Below are 16,835 nucleotides of genomic sequence, written 5' to 3'. Positions count from 1 at the left end.
CGGTGGGGAGCTGGACGTTTTCACAGATGTGTGAAGTCAAGTGGGTGGGTGGGGGGGGTCTTCTAGCTGCCTTTCTGCTGTCCCGAATCTGGGTCATCTTGTCCCTGCCCTGCCTCCATGCTGTGGATCTGCCTTCTCCCAGCCCCTCTGCCCCACAGTAGACGCTCTCTCCAGAGGGAGGGCCCTCCCCAAGTTGGGCCCCAGACTGGGCGAGATTGTCAGCACATTAGGTCACACGTTAGCTCAGCAATGGGACTCCCGGGTGACCATATATAGGAGTGAATCTCCCTTGGAGGCAGCAGCCCTAGGCCCCAAAGCCGTGACCACACTGGGGCTTCTTGCCAAGACCAGAATTCGGGACTCACACACTGGGCATCACACCATGAGAAATCTGAAGTGTCCCGGGCCTCTTGGCAAGTCCCCAGGAGAGGGAACAGAGAGGGTCTCTCTTCTGAGCAAGGTCAGGATGAGGCCGGGCTGTCACAAGGTGGGGTTCTTGCTGAGAGCCACGGACGGGAAGTCATGGCTCTTAAGAAGCCACCTGCACATGGGGGGCCCTTCCCTATTCACCAGAATCACTATGGGAGCTACAGTCCCACCCCAGAGACGCTTGAGAAATTGGCCTGTGTCCTCAGGATTTTAAAGCCCCCAGATGAGTCCAATGTACAAGGCCAAGAAATGCCAGCAACGGTCCCTCATGGTCCTGTGGGGTCAGTGGTGGTGTCAGCGCGGAGGCTGGTGGGCAGACGCTCCCGCCGCACTCCATCCACAGCTCCAGCCAATTGCTGCCATCTGAGAATAAACTACTTGGGCTGGAAACCCAGGTTGTTATGTGAAATTTTCCAATTTTAAATTTTGGCAACGAGTTTACTGAAATTTTAAATAGTACATAGGTCAAGTCGTGTGTCTGTGGGCTAGCCTTTGCCTCCAGACTGCAGCCTCTGGGACAGAGCAGAGAAAAAGTGTGGGTCCTTGGGATCGGGGACCACAGTGGGGGAGGAGCGGGGAGCAGGCAGGAGCAGAGATCCCCGGCTCCAGAAGCAGGGAATGCTCCCCCTGTGTTATCTGGAGTGCACCGTGAGTCCCAGAAGCCACCAAGTCTCCTCTTGCTGCTTATGGGCATGCTCACCCCCAGGTGCCGCCCTCGGGGGGAGCGAAGTGGCAGGCGGGGCCAGGGTCAGCCTGAACTGGCTGGTGGGTGTCCCTACAGCCAAGCAGGTGAGTGGAGAGGGGACCCAACCCCAACACGGTAGGAGGAGGAGAGAGTTCTCACCTGTCGGTAGTAGGCACCCCCCTCCCCCCAGCCAGCAGCCACAGAGGGGTGCTGGCCTCCCCGTTGCAGATCTGTATAGGTGTGAGGACTGGAGTCCTGGTCTGTCAGAGTGCCCCTGTGCCCAGCAGCCCCGCCTCCCCCGGCTGTGCGAAGCTGAGAAGTTCCTCTGCCTCTCTGAGCCCCAGCTCCCCCAGGGATAGTATGCAGATAGGATGGCTCAGTGAGCACCAGGCCCAGTGCGTGGCTTGCCACCGGTGGGGGGCGGGGGAAGGGGGCCCCTGGAGACGTGGATCTCTTGCTCCCATTGTCTGTGGCTCAGGCAGAAACACCTTGTCAGAGATCACACAGGAAATCAGAGGGGGGGACCAAGCCTCCCACCCTCGGCACCCATTGCGTGCTGGGGCTGAGGCTTCAAGGTTAACATTCGGGGATCTGCCCTGTGTGTCAGTGTGCATGCGCCCCTGTGTTTGTTTTGCTTTGTTTTCCGTGGAAAGAAAACAAACCCGAGGCAAACACAGCCTGCATTTCGACATCTCCCGGAGCTGTGGAAACCAGTAATTCCCCTGGACAGGAAGGATTTCCGGTTAGACTTAATGTCCATGTCCAGAGGCAGCTGGCCGCAAGGGCCCGGGGAGAGCAGAGTCCACCTCAGGGGACAGGAGAGGACGGCCCAGCTCTGGGCCTGCCCCTGCCCCCCCCACCCCGCCCCCCACGCCCACACCCCCCACATTTCTGTCTGGGCGAAGTTGAGGCCCCCAGGAAGGAAGGCTCGCCCGAGGCCACCCAGCGGGCACGTGGTGGTGCCAGGGTTCAAACCCCGAGTCCTCGCTCCCAGGGCAAGGTTGTGGAGGCAGAACTGGGGCTGAGCCCAAGGCAGCACCCTGCCCCCAGGCCTTGGTGCACGGAGCCCCCTCGGTGCCTGCTCCAGACACAGGGGAGGGAGACCAGGCGCGCTCAACCACCCTACCCCTTCCCATCTCAGCTCCAGCACCACCGGGAGCCCTTGGGCCCCCCGTGTGACCTAGACAAGGCTCCTAGAACCACTGTCTTCCCAGAATGTGTGATGTGGGGCTGCCGCGTCCCTATCTATGTGTCGGGGCCATCAAGACACGCTTGCAGGCCGCAGTGGACACGCTCCGTGATGGCCCTTCTCTTCCCGCTGGGCCCCCACGCTTGGAGGCTGGGCCAGGCAACCGGCCGGCCACAGGCCCGTGTCTTCCCTGGCTCTGTGGTCCCATGTGTGCTCCTAACAGTCGTAGCAGGAGCCAGGACAGGGAACAATATTGCCAACATGGCAGGTGGAGAAATGGAGCCCCAGGGAGCGCTGTGGCGCCCAAGACTGACAAGTGGGGTCCTCTGCCGAGCACTCTGACCTCCACACTGTGCTATTTCTGATTCTGACGAGACACTCCCAGTGGATTTCCCAGCGGCTGGAGCTGGGGCTGGGTCCCACGATGAGCAGGGAGTCAGGCCCCAGCCTGCCCTCTCTCCTTGGCCTGGGAAACCCAGGGTCAGGCATCCAAATACCGGCCCAAGCTGCTCCCTGGCCAGTGCTGCCTGGGCCGGGCTCCCCCACAGCCTTTGGGAGAGAGAGAAGGGTCAGGAGCAGCTGGGACGAGGGGGGGGGGGGGGGGGTGCGATCTGCTGGGGGCAGGCAGCCGCCTCTAGAGTCAGGCATCTGGTTGTCCCTAGAACTCTGTCCAGAGCCAGGAACAGTCTGTCCTCAGGCACAGAGTCCCCTCTAAATACACCCACTTTATCCAGAGCCGCTAGAGGCCCTGTGCTCACCTCGCCCCGCCACACACATGCATTCACACACAGGCACTCACACCCACCCACCAACACGCGTGGCTGTGGCCCCTGGGGAGTCCTGTGGGAGTGGGGAGCCCCGGGTCACACTGTCCAGACAGACGGTGCTGCTGCAGTGACTACAAGCGGGGGGCCCCCCAGGGCGGCCCCCCTCCCTGACCCTCTCCCCCAAGGATCACTTTTAGGGAGGAAGAAGCCCCGGCCCAGAAGGGCCCAGAAGATGGGCTCCATGGGAATCTGCCCGTCCCCTTCCCCGAGAGCCCCTCACCGTGCAGAAGGTGAGAGAAGCCCAAGTCCCAACCCTCGGCCCGACGCGGTGAGCGGAAGTGTGTCCTCGTATTGCAAACGGTTGAGAGAGGCCATGTTTTGTGAGGCGTGACGACGGCCTCGCGGGTGTGAAAACCACGTCCTCATCTATTAGCTGCTGGACAATTTACGGGCCAAGTGAGACGGCACCTGCGTTTTATTTTCAAATAATCCAGAGGGTGGCTCGTGTGACGAGGCGGGAGCCCGGGGTCTGACGGACCGCCTTCTCCACCCCTGGGCTGGGGATGAGCTCCGCGGGGAGCCGGGCCAAGGCAAAGTGTATGTGCGGGTGGGGGTGGGGGTGGCCCCCACGCACCCAGTGCCCTCCACGGTCCTCTGGACGGGCAGCCAGGGTTTTCTCTATGCATCTCCAGCGCCAGGGCGGCCTGGCACCTGGCAGGGCCAACTGTGGAATAAATAAGATCCAGCCGACAGTCCATCAAGCCCTCTGGTGTGCCCGCCACTGTACTATGTGATGTACGTGCACCATCATTTCTGATCCTTGCAGCGGCCCTGTGAGGTGGGCCTGGCATGAGGACCATTTGACAGACGGTCAGGCTGAGGCCCAGGGAGGTCGAGTGACTCGTCTGAGATCATCCGGCACGAGTAGAGCCCCTCCCTAGACCCCCCCCGGAGACATCTGGCCCCAGGGCCGTGTCATCTTGGCCGTGTCATCTTCCTGCCTCCTGCATCTTGGGCCAGGAAGGGCACTTTGTCCCGTCCCCACGTAACCCAAGCTGGGGGTCGAGCAGCATTCCCCTCTACCGCCTTCTCCTCGTGCCACCATTCCCACCTCTGGCCACTCCTCGCGGTCGGGTCAGCCTCCACGGCCCCTCCACACACAGCTCCTGCAGCCTACAGGGCAATCTGGGGTCCAAGTCTGGGACCGTGGCACCTGCCTCGACTTCCATCTCTGCCTGCCCACCCTCATCGTGGCAGAGGTGCTGGGTCAGACGGACGGGCCACTGGACTGCAGCCTCGCTGCTTGTCAGTTGTCATCCTAAGCAAGTGGCCTCCCCCTCTGAGCCCTGGTCTCTTCCCCTCCTAAGATGGGAATGATGGCCGCCGATCTGAGGGCCACCGTTAACGACGAAAAGACATCAGGAAGCCAAGTGCTTGACTTCTAGAGCATGCTCAAGAACTGTTAGCCACTTTAGTGCCCACAGAGGTGGTGAAAGTCCCCCAGGTCTGCGCTGCCTCTGAAGCACCCCCCCTCCCCTACTCACCTAGCCATGATTCCCTTTTGCCTCCTGCCTGTCAGCCCCTTGAGCTCTGCGTTCTGAAACCTTCACCTGCCTGACCAGGTGGCAGGTGAGGAGCCTATGTCTTGGTTCTGGGAAGGGACTTGGATTTGTCGGTTCCTCGGGCCGTAGGCCAGGCACCCACATCTTGTTAGTTCAGTTCTGGCAGGACTTCTGCCTCAGTTTCCCCCTTGTGCTGAGGCAAGAGACCTGTGCCTACCATGTAACTTGCCCCCTTCTCCCTTGGAATCTGACCCCAGCCCCACCCCACAGTGGAGGCTGCTTCAAACCCTGTGGCCAGGCTCTCTCTCCCCTGACATCCTTGCCGGTTCACAAACACCCCCACCCTGCAGTCCTTTAGCAGCAATCGGCCGGTCCCCTGCTGCCCTCTGGTGGCTACGTCTGAGGACGGCAACTTCCTGCTGGGGAATTTTTTTTCCCTCCCCAATTCCAGGTTAAGTCCTGACCTCAGCCGCACAGGGCTGCAGGCCTCATCACCTATGCACCTATGAGCAATATTGTCAAGTAATAATACCCGAGTTTGTCCCCTTTGATTATAAAAATAATGCGTGCACAATATGAAGCGAGTACAACAGAAAGTAGGATGTGAAACTACCCAGTGGTCCAACTTCCCCCAGGGATCACTACTGTCGGGGGTGTGAGGTAACATTCCGCAGCGTTTTTGCTTGCGTGAATCTCTGTGTGTGTAAGGTACACATACACACACACGTTAACTGGGTTATATTTGGCATGCTGTTCTGCAGCCCGCTTTGTACCATCGTCTTTCCCTGTAGCATAGAGATCTGCCTCATCTGTCGAACAGCCATTGTACTAGTTCGGTGAGTAATGTATTTGTCAATTCCTTATAGAAGGACTTGAAGCATTATTGTTTTTAAAAGTTCATCTTTTTTTCCTTTTAAAAAAGTTTTTATTTAAATTCCAGTGAATTAACACACAATGTAATGTTAGTTTCAGGTGTACAGTATAGCGATTCAGCACTTCCACACGTCACCCAGTGCTCATCACGACAAGTGCGCTCCTTAATCCCCATCGTCTATTTCACTCATCCCCCCCACCTTGCCTCTGATAACCATCAGTTTGTTCTGTATAATCTGTTTCTTGGTTTGCCTGGTTTTTTTTTCCACTTTGCTCATTTGTTTAGTTTCTTAAATTCCACAATGAATGAAATCATATGGTATTATTTGTTTTTCTCAGACCGACTTATTTTGCTTAGCGTAATACTCTCTCGCTCCATCCATGTCCTTGCCAATGGCAAGGTTTAATTCTTTTTTATTCCATTGCATATATATATATATATATATATATATATATATATATATATACCACATCTTCTTTTCCATTCCTCAATCAATGGACACTTGGACTCTTTCAATAATTTGGGTATTGTGAATAACGCTGCCATAAGCATTGGGCTGCATATATCCCTTAGAGTTATTATTTTTGTAATCTTTGTGCAAATACTTAGTAGTGTGATTGCTGGATTGTAGGGTAGTTCCATTCAAAATAATTTGTTTAATGTTTATTTTGAGAGAGAGACAGAGTGTGAGTGGGGGAGGGGCAGAGAGAGACGGAGACACAGAATCCAAAGCAGGCTCCAGGCTCTGAGCTGGAAGCACAGAGCCCAATATCGGGCTTGAACTCAAAACTGTGAGATTATGACCCGAGCCGAAGTCAGACGCTCAGCCAACTGAGCCACCCAGGTGCCACCCAGGGTAGTTCTATTTTTAACTTTTGAGGATCCTCCATACTGTTTTCCACAGTGACTGTACCAGTGTGCATTCCCACCAACACTGCAAAAGTGTTCCCCTTTCTCTGTTTCTCTGTTGGCATCCTCGCCAACACCTGTTGTTTCTTGTGTTTTTCATTGTAGCCATTCTGACAGGTGTTAAGGTGAGATCTCGTTGTAGTTTTGATTTGTATTTCCCTGATGATGAGTGATGTTGAGCATCTTTTCATGTGTCTGTTGACCATCTGTATGTCTTCTTTGGATAAATGTCAGTTTAGATCCTCTCCCCATTTTTAAATTGGATCATTCGGCTTTTCAGTGTTGAGTTGTTAAATTCTTCATATATTTTGGATACTAACCCTTTATCAGATATGTCATTTGCAAATATCTTCCTCCATTCCATTGGCTGCCTTTTAATTTTGTTGATTGTTTCCTTTGCTGGGCAGAAATCTTTTATTTTGATGTAGTCTCAATAGATTAACTTTGGTTTTGTTTCCCTTGCCTAAGGAGACATATCTAGAAAGAAGTTGCTACAGCCAATGTCAAAGAAGTTACTGCCTGTGCTCTCTTGTAGGATTTTTATGGTTTCAGGTCTCACATTTAGATATTTAATCCATTTTGTGTTTATTTTTTTGTGTATGGTATGAGACAGTGGTCCAGTTTTCCCAACACTATTTGTCGAAGAGACTTTTTTCCCATTAGATATTCTTTCCTGCTTTGTTGAAGGTTAATTGACCATGTAATTGTGGGTTGATTTCTGGGTTTTCTATTCTGTTCCATTGACCTATGTGTCTATTTTTGTACCAGTACCATACTGTTTTGATTACTACAGCTTTGTAATATAACTTGAAGTCCAGAATTGTGGTGCCTTGACCTTTGTTTTTTTCAAGATGCTTTGGCTATTTGAAGTCTTTTGTGGTTCCATACAAATTTTGTGATTGTTTCTTCTCGCTCTGTGAACAATGCTCTTACTAATTTGATAGAGACTGCATTAAATGTCTAGATTGCTTTGGGTAGTATAGACATTTTAACAACGCTTGTTCTTCCTATCCATGAGCATGGGATGTCTTTCCATTTCTTTGTGTTATCTTCAATTTCTTCAGTGTTTTATTGTTTTCAGAGTACAAGTCTTTCACTTCTTTGGTTAGGTTTATTCCTAGGTATCTTATTGTTTTGGGTGGAATTATAAATGGGGTTGATTCCTCAATTTCTTTTGTTGCTTCATTGTTGGTGCATAGAAATTTAGCAGGTTTCTGTACATTGATTTTGCACCCTGTGTTTTTACTGAATTCATTTATCAGTTCTAGCAGTTTTTGAGTGGAGTCTTTTGGGTTTTTTATATAGAGTATCATGTCATCTGCAAATAGTGAAAGTTTGACCTCTTCCTTGACGATTTGGATGTCTTTTATTTCTATTGTCTGATAGCTGTGGCTAGGACTTCCATACCATATTGAATAAAAGTGGTGAGAGTGGACGGCCTTGTCTTGTTCCCGATCATAGAGGAAACAGTTTTCCCCCATTAAGGATGATGTTTACTGTGGGTTTTTCCATACATGGTTTTTATTATGTTGAGGTATGTTCCCTACAAATCTACTTTGTTGAAGGTTTTTATCATGAATGGATATTGTACTTTGTCAAATGCTTTTTCCGCATCTATGGAAATGATCCTATGGTTCGCATCCTTTCCTTTATTAATGTGATGTAACACGTTGATTGGTCATTATTTTTTATTAATCACCTTTCTGTTTTGTGCAGTAGGAAGTTCTGGGGTCAGGAGAGCCAGAGTCTGACCTGACAGGTCTCAGGCCACTGTCACTGATCTCATTGCCGTGCCCCTCCAGGCCCGTTCCCCCACCTACACTGTTAGGGCATCAGGCTCCATCTAGAATCCTTCACTCTGATGATTTCTCTGAGCTGTGACCCCGGAGGCTGCACTGGGATCATCCATACAGTTTTGGGGCTGGTGAGGGGAGGAGGCCCGGGGCCCAGTGGGAACTTGGACAGCTGTGGAGACACCTGTAATGGGCGAGGCTGACTGAGGAAGTGCTGAGGTCTGACCCATGTTCCTCTCCCACAGCTCACTGAGGGCAGCTGGGCTGGCTGCTTTCTCTCAGGAATGTGGGCATCTGTAGCTGTTTCCCCCCTCCCTGAGCTGACCTGTATATCACCCAAGTACAAAGACAATATATTCTCCTTGCAAACAGCTCAAACAGTACAGAAGGTTTCAGCTTCTGGGGTGAAACAGACTGGAGTCACTCTCTCCCTTTAAACAAATAAGTCAACAGACGAAATATGTAACACAATGGTTTCCAGCTGTCGGACAAAGGCAGCACAGAACAAGGGTTCCTGAGAAGAGGAAACATGGGCAAATGAAGTGAGACCTGGGAACAGACCTTCCAGGTCACCGGGAGGGGCAGGGGAAGCCACACGGCCCAGCGAGCCCCCTTACTGGAGGAGACAGACTGGGGAACTTAGGGGGCAAAGGCTATGCAGAATTTTCGGAGTGGAGCACAGGAAAGAAGACAGCTTCACTGAGAATGGAAAATGGCATGGAGAGGAGGAAGATGTTAAGAGAGAGCTCCAGACATGTGCAGAGGGCTCCTGCACTAGTTAGCTGAGCATGCAGGGATCAGCACATATATGTGAGGAAATTACCTAAAGCCAACAAAAGGAACAGGCAGAGCTAAATCCCCAAAGTGCACAGGGGGACAGAAATAATTTGAGTTCCCACCAGCTAGATTGGGAAACTTCATAATAAATAGGGCAGAATTCTTAGAACGATAGGACCTCGGTAGTGGGACAAAATTAGCCCTTCACTAAGGGATGTGCGGGTCTCTAAAGCAAGCCTCAAAGCTCAAACAAGCTCAAAAGCAAGCCTCAAAGGAATAAAACTATCTCCAAAGAACTTATTTGCATTCTACAACAAAGCTGAGGAATATGTACATGACACAACAATATCCAACACTTATAAGGTAAAATATCTGGCATCCATTAAAAGTTAGGCTTATAAAGATGCAGAAATATGTGATCCACAAGGAGGAGGGGAAAAATCACCCAGTTGATGGCCTAAGTAGACATGGACATTAAAAAAGTTACTGTAGCTATATTCTGTATTTTCAACAAAGTAGAAGAAAGCATGACTAGGTTAAAAAGAAACATGGAAACAACATTTTTTAATACCTCAATCAAACTTCTAGTGATGGAAAAATATCTCTGATATGAAACATACACTGAATGGGATTAACAGCAAATGAAAAGGAGAAAGGACTGGTGAACTTGAAGACATAGTTGTAGAAACTATACAAAATGAAATGCACCAATATAAAAAGACTGAAGAAAACAAAAGAATAGGGCATCAATGAACTGTGGGGCAACTCCTGTCAGGTGAATGTACAAGTTAAGAATCCCCAAAGGAGAGGAAAAAGAGAAAGATGTTCAAAGAAATAGTTAATGAACATTTCCCAAAATTGAGGAAGTCTATAAACCCGAGAAGGTCAATAAACCCAACACAAGAAATACATAAAGGAAATCATATATTGTATCATAATCCAATTCCTTAAAATCAGGATAGGGAGAAAATTCTAAAAGAAGATAGAGGGAAAAGGGCACATTACAAACAGAAGAACCAAGATTAAAATGGTAGCACACTTCTCATAAGAAAAAAAAAAAAAATTCAGGCCAGAAGATAGTGGGATATCTTTAAATTACTTAAAGGAGAAACTGCCAACCTAGAATTTTAACCCAGTAAAAATATCTCTGCAAATCACATATCTGATAAGGGACTTGTGTCTAGAATATATAAAGAGCTCTTACAACTCAACAAACAATAAAAAGACCATCCAATTTAAAAACAAAGGGTCTGAGTAGGCATTTCTTCAAAGAAGGCATACAAATGGCTGACAAACACATGAGAGGATGTTCGACATCATGTCAAATCAAAACTGAAACGAGATACTATTTTACACTTACTAAGATGGTGAGAATCGAAAAGGTAGATAATGAAGTGTGGTGAGGCTGTGGAGAAACTGAAACCCTCATACACGGCTGGTAAGGATGTACAATTTTGTAGCCACTTTGAAAAACAGTTTGGCAGTTCCTCAAAACAGTAAACATTAAGTTACTATCTGATCCAGCAATTCTTACGCTATATGTAAAGTGGTACAATATATTTGCAGGTAATCTGTGGTAAATTAAACTATGTACTATAAACTCTAGAGAAACCACTAAAAATATAACAGGAAGAATGAAGTCTAATAAATCAATAATGGAGATGAAATGGAGAAGAGCTCAATCCAAAAGAAGATGAGAATGGGACAAAAAGCAGATGGGACAAAGAGAAAATAAGTAGCACAAAGGTCAATTTAAATCTAATGGTATTGATAGTTACATTAAATATAAGTGATTTAAACATTTACTTGGATGGCAGAGATTGTCAGACTGGATAAGAAAGCAATGCTCAATGCACCACATTTGATCCATCATCTCTAAGCTCTAAAACCCCTCTTCCTTGCCCTGTTTGTGATACTCTAACAGTTCTCCCTTGCCATCTGGGATTATATAAAACTTTATCAGCAGAAGGCACTTGGAGAGACACTTTATTCTTCAGAGTTCTCTTTCCCCCTTAGCAGGTGTACTCATGTTACGGTTAATAATTTTTTTTATTCAATTATAATTAACATATAGTGTTATATTAGCTTCAGGTGTAAAATACAGTGATTCAATAATTCTATACATTTCTCAGTGCTTATCCAATAAGTACACTCTTAATCCCCTTTATCTGTTTCACTCATTGTCCACCTTCTGTTTTTAAAAGTCTGGGTTTTTTTGTCTTTTTTGTTTCGTTTCTTAAATTCCACATGTGAGTGAAAACTTCTGGTATTTGTCTTTCTTTGACTAGTTTCACTTAGCATTATACCCCCTAGGTACATCCATGTTGTTGCAAATGGAAGAAGCTCATTCTTTTTTATGACTGAGTAGTATGTTATTGTATATATAATATATATAGTATACACACACACATACCACATCTTCTTTATCCCTTCATCTAGCAATGGACACTGGGGCTGTTTCCATATCTTGGCTATTGTAAATAATGCTGCAATACACATGGGGTGCATATTTTCAAAAGACTGTTTTCATTTTCTTTGGATAAATACCCAGTAGTGGAATTATTGGATCATATGATAATTCCATTTTTAATTTTTTTGAGGAAGCTCCATACTGCCTTCCACAGTGGTTGTACCAGTTTGCATTTCCACCAACAGTGCAAGAAAGTCCCCTTTCTCCACACCCTTGTCAACACTTGTTGTGTCTCATGTTTTTGATTTTGGCCATTCTGACAGGTGTGAGATGATATCTCATTGTGGTTTTGATTTGCATTTCTCTGATGATTAGTGATGTTGAGCATCTTTTCATGTGTCTGTTGATTATCTGTATGTCTTCTTTGGAAAAATGTCTATTTAGATCCTGTCCCCATTTTTAAATTGGATTATGTTTTTAGGTGTTGAGTTGTATAAGTTCTTTATATATTTTGGAAACTAACCCCTTATTGGATATGTCATTTGCAAATATCTTCTCCCGTTCAGTAGGCTGCCTTTTGTTTTGTTGACGGTTTCCTTTGCTGTGCAAAAGTATTTTATTTAGGTGTAGCCCCAATAGTTTAATTTTGCTTTGTTTCCCTTGCCTCAGGAGACATCTAGAAAAATGTTTCTATGGCTAATGTCAAAGAAAGTACCACCTATGTATTCTTCTAGAAGTTTGATGGTTTCAGGTCTCACATTTAGGTCTTTAATTCATTTTACTTTTGTGTATGGTGTAAGAAAGTGGTCCAGCTTCATTCTTTTGCACGTAGCTATCTAGTTTTCCCAGAACCATTTATTAAAAAGACTGTCTTTTCCCAGTTGTATATTCTTGCTTCCTTTGTCATAGATTAACTGACCATAAAAGTGTGGGTCTATTTCTGGACTCTCTAATGCATTGATCTATGTGTCTATTTTTGTGTCAGTATGTAAATTTTATATTCAGCTTTCCCTGTTAGAATTAGTGTGTTGTTTCTGTATCCTGTTTGGACCCTGACCAGTATAGAATTAACATGGCAGCGGTCCTAAGAGATAACCCCACAAAAATGGGATTTAGAGATTTGTTTGGCTGTGCCCTTGGGGTTGAAGGCAGTGCTGAACTTACCTGCATGCCAACGGAAAATGGGATGCTGGTAATGCATGGCATGCAGTGACATCACAATTAATCACGTTATCTCCTGTGATTAAGTAACAAGAGAAGCCTGTGCCTTGGGAGGCCAGGTGGCTGCCCCACTTGACTGTTGGGATGTGGGATGAATTCTTTCGAGCATGCTTGATGGTTTACCAAAAGAAAATGCCAAATTCTCAGCTTAAGTTCTGGTCAAGAACCAGAAAGCTTCCATGACCACCCTAAAAAGATTCTCTCATTTCTTACAGACACTGGATTATAATCCCTTAAAATCAAACAAAAATTTAATTGTGTAGATTGCCGAATTACATCATTTAAATTCATAGTCTCACTAAGCTTTTCATGTGAAAGGGAAAGAATGGGATCCTGAAATGTGTAACAGGGACATCTGGTTGGATCCAAATAAAATTAACAACTTGAACCCTCATGTCATTCCATCCTTCCCTTGCCAGTGGAAGTACCTTGCCCTTCTGTGTCAGAGAGGAACAGGCTTCTTTGCTCAGACACTGTAAGAGCTCCACTGGGGCAGATGCTTTGAAAGGCAGTGCCCAAGACTCACCACCACCTCTCCCATAACTAGGTCAAATCTCAGCATTTTCCAGAGGAACAAGAGGACTCCGGAGAAAACAGATTTTACACCCAAAGAATTGTGAGACTTTGCTAATACATATTTTTAAGCATATTATATGTGCTGTCAAAGCAAGCACCATACTTTTTAAGCATATTTATTGAGCTATGGTTCACACATCCTACAATCCATCCATTTAAAGGGTACAAGTCAATGGTTTTTAGTATATGCACAGATATATGCAGCCACCAGAACAGTTCATTTTAGAAGATTTCCATCATCCCATTAAGAAACCTCATATACTTTACCTATCGCCCACTTACCCCCCATGCCCCCACCTACCCCTTCAGCTTATGCAAACACTAATCTCTTTCTGTATCTATAGATTTTCCTGTTCTGGACATTTCGTACGAATGAAATCACACGGTTTGTGGTGTTTTGTGATTGGCTTCTCTCACGGAGTAGAATATTTCCAAGGTTCACTCAGGTCGTAGCATGTATCAGCACTTCATCCCTTTTTTAGAGCCAAATAATATTCCACTGTGTGGATATACCACTTTTTATCCATTTGCTCACTGATGAACAATTGGGTTCTTTCCACCTTTGGACTGTTATCAGTAATGCTACTCTAAGCATTTGCATAAAAGTTGTGTAGACATTCATTTCTCTTGGGTACATACCAAGGAATGGAATTGCTGGGTCATACGTTAACTCGTGTGTGGGGCCATCTGAGGAACTGCCAGACTGTGTTCTAAAGCAGCTGGACTATTTTTTAATTAATTAATTGATTTTTTAATTTACATCCAAGTTAGTTAGCATATAGTGCTATGATGATTTCAGGAGTAGATTCCAGTGATTCATCCCCTATGTATAACACCCAGTGCTCATCCCAACAAGTGTCCTCCCTAATGCCCCTTACTCGTTTAGCCCATCCCCCCACCCACAACCCCTCCAGCAACCCTTAGTTTGTTCTCTGTATTTAAGAGACTCTTCCATTTTGTCCCCCTCCTTGTTTTTATATTATTTTTGCTTCCCTTCCCTTATGTTCATCTGTTTTGTCTCTTAAATTCCTCATATGAGTGAAGTCATATGATATTAGTCTCTCTTTGACTGGCTAATTTCACTTAGCATAATACCCTCCAGTTCCATCCATGTTGTTGCAAATGGCAAGATTTCATTCTTTTTGATTGCTGAGTAATACTCCATTATATATGTATACCACACCTTCTTTATCCATTCATCTATCGTTGGACATTTGGGCTCCTTCCATACTTTGGCTGTTGTTGATAGTGCTGCTATAAACATGGGGGTGCACGCGTCCCTTCGAAACAGCACACCTGTATTCCTTGGATAAATGCCTAGTAGTGTAATTGCTGGGTCGTAGGGTAGCTCTATTTTTAGTTTTTTGAGGAACCTCCATACTGTTTTCCAGAGTGGCTGCACCAACTTGCATTCCCACCAACAGTGCAGAAGAGATCCTCTTTCTCCGCATCCTCGCCAACATCTGTTGTTGCCTGAGTTGTTAACGTTAGCCATTCTGCCTGGTGTGAGGTGGTATCTCATTGTGGTTTTAATTTGTATTTCCCTGATGATCGGTGATATTGAACACTTTTTCATGTGTCTGTTAGCCATTTGGATGTCTTCTTTGGAGAAGTGTCTATTCATGCCTTTTGCCCATTTCTTCACTGGATTATTCGTTTTTTGGGGGGTGTTGAGTTTCTTTATAGATGCAGCTGGATTATTTTACACGCTAGCATCAGTCATTATTTTCTCCCCTCATGTGGTTTGTTTTTCACTTTCGTGATGGTGTTCTCTGCAGCACAAAAATTTTTAATCTTAATTTTGGTGAAGTCCAATTTATCTGTTTCTTCTTTTGTTGATTGTACTTTGAGCGTCATATGTATAATCCTTCAGCAAATCAGATATATTCTTCCACTGTGCTGAGTTTACCATGGAGCTCACCAAAGGACTTCTCCGTTTTGGGTATCATTTTTGGTATATATTTTTTTCTTGTAGTATCACCACTAAACTCTTTCTTACAATTTCTCTCTGCTAAAATTGGTTCCCATCTGTTCATGTTGTCCATCTTTCCCACTAGATACTTTTAACATATTAATCGCAGTTGTTTTAATGTTCCCATCTGGGACGGTTATATCTGAGCCTGGTTCTATCGACTGCTTTGTTTATTAACAGTGTCTTTGCCTTGAATGATGCACATTATTCGTGCGATAGAGGATACAGCAGTATAGTGTGCACTCTGGGAAGTGGCCATGCGGCTTCTTGGTTCAAGTCTATTGTGGGACATTAGTGGATGTCGTCCGGAGTTGAGCTGGGCCTAGGTTTTGTTGTTGCTGTTCTTACCTTTGGGGCCCCACAGGTGTAGGTTCCTGTACTGGGGGCCAACTCTGCTTGCGGCGAAGCAGGGGTGCAGAAGGTGCAGAAGGGTTTTCCTCCGTGCTCGAACTCCACTTCCAGCTTTGTGCAACACAGAAGGTTATCTCTCTCCATGCCTTTCCTTCTCCCCTAGCAGTAGACTATGCTTGGAGTGGGGCCAGGAATGCTGTTATCCCGGTCTGGCTTCAGTCTTAGGCATGTCTTGGGTGTGTGTTTGTTCCTTCCCAGTGGTAGCTGATTTCTGCTTGCTAACCAGTATGGGTTCTTGGGCCCTGGATGGTTTCTTGCCACTCCCAGAGGGTTATGGGGTTTTTTTTCTTCTACCTTTCCCCTGGCCATGGTGAGCTTTTACTTCTCCCTGGAGATGAAGGGAGTATGGCCCTTCCACTGGTGGATTCAGAATTTTGCTTCATAGGAGAATATCTGAAGAAGTGAGCAAGGATCCATGCCAGGAGCTGAAGATCACTGCAGGTCCGCCTCAGCAGGGCGGGTCTCAGGGGCCCTTCTCCTGAGCAGTGAAGGTCTAGGGAAAAGATCCTGGAAGGGAACTCGAACTTGCTCTGGGTGGAGGGCCCCTAGCCATTCCAGACAAACTAGTCCTTCTTTGTCTTAGCAGCTCAGTAAAATTTTTACCTGATTTCATCTTACTCACTGGTTTTGTGGCCAAATCTTTTTGCAGTGCTCTGCCACAGGCAGGATGGTTTGGCTGTCCTCTCTCCTTAGATTACCTAGTTGCCTTTCTGATGAACTCAAGAAAAGTCATGTCTTTATAGTGTACTCATCTTTTTATTATTGTTGGGACAGGAATGTTTTTGCAGTGTTCTATATCCTAAGCAAATGCAGAAGCCCATACTATTAATATGATAAGGTTACGGGTGATGTAAATTCTCTATATTATAGGGGTGCCTGGCTGGCTCAGCTGGTAGAGCATGCAACTCTTGATCTCGGGGTCGTGAGTTCAAGCCCCACGTTGAGTGTAGAGATTAAATAAATAAAACTTAAAATAACTTCTTTATATTCTATATTTATGTAACATTTGAATTTTCACAAGTGTATTTTGGTTTTATAAGTAGAAGAGTCAGGATTCTTTGGAGAAACTGAACCAACAGCATGTGTGTGTGTGTGTGTGTGTGTGTGTGTGTGTGTGCACGTGTATGTATATGTAAAATGAGATTTATTATAAGGAATTGGCTCACACAATTATGGGGGCTGAGGAGTTCCAAGATCTGCAGTTGGCAAGCTGGGGACCCAGAAGAACTGTGGGTGTAATTCTAGTCCAAGTCTGAAGAT

The sequence above is a fragment of the Panthera leo genome, chromosome D2 (assembly GCF_018350215.1).
Source record: "Panthera leo isolate Ple1 chromosome D2, P.leo_Ple1_pat1.1, whole genome shotgun sequence".
Classification (NCBI taxonomy): domain Eukaryota; kingdom Metazoa; phylum Chordata; class Mammalia; order Carnivora; family Felidae; genus Panthera; species Panthera leo.
This window is presented reverse-complemented; position numbering follows the sequence as displayed.